At 46.2% G+C, this 4,615-nt stretch overlaps 1 protein-coding gene across 3 annotated transcripts in view; it reads right to left on the bottom strand.

The window, feature by feature from the left end:
• TBL1X (transducin beta like 1 X-linked) overlaps positions 1-2,308 on the bottom strand; it is a 130,195-nt gene extending 127,887 nt beyond the window's left edge. The window contains exon 1 of one of the 3 annotated variants that reach the window (XM_083437477.1): positions 2,226-2,308. The gene's annotated coding sequence lies outside the window, so the exon portion shown is untranslated. Of the gene's footprint in view, positions 1-445; positions 1,547-1,963; positions 2,151-2,225 lie in introns of those variants that run through there. The other 2 variants (XM_083437476.1, XM_083437475.1) reach the window with 2 other exon arrangements.
• Positions 2,309-4,615: the final 2,307 nt, after the last annotated feature.

The following is a 4,615-nucleotide window of genomic DNA, read 5'->3' on the forward strand; positions in this document are numbered from 1 at the left end:
AATACTTTTCGACAAATCGATCCATTCGGAGTCCAAAGCACAGAGCCCGAGCCTCTTTTTCGAAAACAACAAACCCTTCGGGGACTTAAAAAAAACAACAACAACCCACACAACCAACCAAGTCACCCTGGGGTGGGGGGGAAGGGGGTGCCAAGAAACACACATACACAGCGCTAAAAAACCCCCCCAAAATAAATAAAAGAGGGGGGAGGGAAGCCAGGCACCTCTATGAGGCGCAAACACACCACAATAACAACAACAACAACCCTCCCAAGAGCAACAATGCTGCAAAGGGTGGGGGAGGGGTGGAAGCACGAGGAAGTTGGGAGCCACGCTAGGAAACATGGCAAACAGGTGCCGAGGTGCACATATAGATATTTATATAGAGAGACACAAACACACACACGAGAGAAAGAGAACCCCCCCCCCCCGCCGGGCAACTCACCTCGGTGGGCGCGCGCCGAAGGCCCCGCTCGCGCTCCGGGCAGCAACAGCGGGGAAGCCTCAACTTCTGCAAAAGCACACATAAGGCGGGCGGACTTCCTCTCTCACTTGCACTCCATGGTGGCGGCGGCGGCGGCGGCAGGACTGGCACTCCTCTCCGGCTCTGCCCAGGTCCCGAAAGCGTGCAGGCCGGCGACGACGGCGGCGGCAAAGCTCCGGCAGCCCTCGCGCGCCCGGCTCTCCCTGTTTTCCTGCTGCTGCTGCTCCACATATACACCACACACACACAAGCGCGCGCACAATACACACACACACACACACAACCGGGCAGCGGGGCCCCAGAGGAAGTTCCCGGGGAGGGAGTGGGGCGAGGGCAATGGAAAGTTTTTTTTTTCTGGGTGCGGAATGGCGGTCAGGAGGTGCTGCCGCCGCCGCTCGCTACTTCATAAGCAGTTGTAGGGCGCTTGGGGTGGTGGGTGGGTGTGGGTGTAAGTCCTAGGAGTGTGTTCCTCCCCAGGCACACACACACACACACACACACACACACAGGGAGGCGAAGCAGACAAACACATGCGGGGTGGGGGGCAGCCCTTCGAGACAGCTCCTGGAGGGAGGTGGGGAGATCCGCATTTGGATCTTAACGCATGGGGGGGGGGCGGTGTTGTGTGCCTATATTTCTGCTCGGTCTTCGTGATTTGCAAACCTCCCCTCGGAGAGAACACCGATACCTACCTCCAAACATCCAACCAATGCCAGCACCAGCACCAGCACACCCCCCCCCCCGGGATGCTTCTGTGTCCCGAAGTAACTCCTTAGTCACTTGGAGGGGATTATTGAAAAGGTTGTTTTGTTCCCCCGAAAACAAAACACACACAGCAACACCCGCCCCTCCCCCGCTCCGGCATTCGACTGAAATGTTAACCCCCTGGAGTCAGCAAAAAATGGACCAAAGGTAGAAAGAAAAGAAAAGAAAAAGCAAAGCCTACGTTTGCTTCGTGGCTGTATCCCTGTCAATTGTTTTTTGTTTTGTTTTTTCCCCCCAGGTCAACATTATTTTCACTGCGATCGGTTCATAGGGGGAGGGGTGGAAAGGATCATGATGCTAATGGAATTGGAACAGTTCACCAGGTTTTTAAGTCGACGAACAGAACTAAATTTAGCATCTACTTTCCGTCATTTACATAACTACAAAGAAGTAATGTACAAGACTCCCCTTCAAGCTGCCAGACGGATCCACTCTTTTAATTTATTTCTAGTTTCTCCCCCCCCCCTTTTTTGTAAAGTTATTTCCTCTTTGCTGAGCCACAAAGTCCCGCACCGATTTTGTCTCATTTTAAATGTCACCTAGCAATGGAAATCAGAACACAATGAATGCTTTTGCAAATAAAATATTATATAATTGGGAGTTCACCTAATAAAGACAAGAAACAACACGTAATATATTCCCTATATACTTTCTGAGTGATTTAAAACCACTGCTTCTATGCAATCATTATACCACATTAAAATATGGACTTACACTGTCTCCATAATTGTGATTCAGCAGAATAGGTTTTATTATATATGAGTTGCCATTCAGCCCTTTAAAGCAGATGTTGATGTTCTTTTGTATTAAATTAGCCCCCCTTTCCTTATTTTTCTCTAGGCTCCTACAGCTTCATACTGAGCTATATAACATTCAATCCGAAGGGGGTGGAAAAGGGAGCAGTACAAAAAGCAATGCAAGTAAATGATGCAACATTGCCCTGGTTACATGCGCCTCCCATCCCCCAACCTCTTACTGGCGAGAGTGCTCTGTTTTTTCCGCCTGCAGGGTCACATTGTGGCTGATTGATTCTCCTTTCGCCTTGCTCAGTCATTCAGATTTGGAAAGTAAATAACAAGTTGACATCATTACAGCTCTCTGCATTACTGTGACACATTCTTCTGCTACCACACACTCTAGATTAGCTGCGCAGAGAGGAAAAAAACCCCCTCATGCTTTAAACGTGGGATTTGTTGATTACTGTGGGAAGGCAAAGAAATTCAAAAAAACTGCTAGGATCAGAAGTGAATACGAACATATGGCTGGTGTGTGTATATTAATGGGGGAATAAGGAAGGGAGGGCTAAATTTAAGGAGCTAGTATGATACAGTTATTAGAGTGTCATACTAGGCCTGGGGAGACTAAGGTTCAAATCGCTGCTCATACATTAACTTTACTGGATCACCTTGGACTGCTCACTATTTCTCAGCCTAACCTACCTCACTGGGTTGTTATGAGGATAAAACAGGAAAGCATGAAAAAGCGTGTATGTCACTTTGAGCTCCTTGAAGGAAAGGTGAGGTATAACTGTAACGATAAAATAAACGCTGTGAGTTTCATTCACATTTACTTGGAGGCAAGTCCCGTTGCTTTCAGTGGAATTTGCTTCCAAATAAGTGTGCATAACCTTACTGATATGCAGCTCAGGCAAATATTAACCATATATCAATATTAGCATGTGTCTTAGGCGTGATGAAAGCTCCCGTATGGAACAGCCCCCTGGCTGTAGCTTTATGAACAAAATAATATACATGCAGATGGGATCATCACACAGTTCCCTAATGACAATTTGTATAAGCTCTGTGTATTTTAAAGGATGTGCTCTCACTGATCACCTCTCAGGTGCTAAATGGTCCCTCTGGCTCAAATGTTTCTTTCTCTGCATGAGGGAAACAGCAGTATTACTCCAGGCAGATCCACACCAAACATTTAAAGTACATCCAACACACATTTAAAGCACATGACTTTCTCCCCCCCCCAAAAAAAATAAAAATCCTGGAACCTGTTGTTTGATTTAGGATGTAGAATCTGATACTTTTGAAAACACAATGTATATAATACTATTGCCATTTCATAGCAGCTAGCGTCACATGCACATAAATCGGGTGACTAACAGGCAGCCCAGGGATCTGATCTACCCCCTCCCCAATAATATTTCTATTGCCTGTAGGAACAACAGCAACAGCAACAACAACCTTTTAATAGTAGACATAGGACTAACATGGGTGGAGAGGCTAATTACCTTTTCCTGAGTCATCTGTACAGGAGGATGTTTGCAGATGTGCAACGTGTTTGTTAAAAATGTGGGATGTGGTCACCCATTTCTGACCACGCAACTGCTGGCATGCTGCCCTAGGAAAGTTGGCCAAGGGTGAATGTGGCTCCCAGGCCAAAAGAGAAAAAAAGGGTTAGCTGCCCTGATAGAAGCAAGCAAAGAACATTAAAATATGGGGGCACAATTCTTGGTCTTGTGCTGATTCTGTCCACTGGAGGGTCATATGGATAGGACTGCAGGTTCTTGGTGCTTGAACACAGAACAATCTAGGAGAATAGGGATGCTGTTGTCATAGATCAGTGGTAGAATACATGCTAGGGTCTGAACATCTGCAAGGAGAAGCCCATGTGCACAAGCTTTCATCTATGAAACAATTTTGGGGTGCGATAATAATGATAATAATGATAATTATTATTATTTACTTATCTATACCCTGCCCACTCTAATAATAAAACAATAAAACATCAAACATTAAAAATCTCCCTATACAGGGCTGCCTTCAGATGTCTTCTAAAAGTGAGATAGTTGTTTATTTCCTTGATATCTGATGGGAGGGCGTTCCACAAGGTGGGCGCCACTACCAAGAAGGCCCTTATGCAAATGTACACACGTCACACACATGAAGGCAGTTTCTGTTATTTGGACATCAGTGGGGCTGCCTTCCAGAAAAGGACCGTGCTGAAGCAGAAACCTCTGATGGGATTGCCCTGTCCCATGTGATGCAGTTATTCAGATAATAGGAGGCAGCATGGGAGTGAGCTGCACTGGCAAACATATGAACCAAGCCCGTGTTTATTCCAGGCTTCTAGAATGACTGCTTAAAAAGGGATGCTTCCAGTGATGGCAGTAATACCCGATCACAGCCCCCAGGCTGAAAACCTGTGAGGGCTTTTGACATATGGTTGGCAGCAACACGAATCCATAACATATGGTGTCAGCGGTGGAATCTGTGACACCCACATTATTTAAAATTAGATCCTTCAAAACCTTAAAGCGTCTCTTTGTGTGCTTAAGTAGAAACATGATCATAGCTCCGCATACATGGCATTCAGAGAGACGTTTTAATTTTTTTAAAGTGAATTAACTTATCA

Source organism: Podarcis tiliguerta (assembly GCF_965153285.1).
Source record: "Podarcis tiliguerta genome assembly, chromosome: 4".
NCBI classification, from domain to species: domain Eukaryota; kingdom Metazoa; phylum Chordata; class Lepidosauria; order Squamata; family Lacertidae; genus Podarcis; species Podarcis tiliguerta.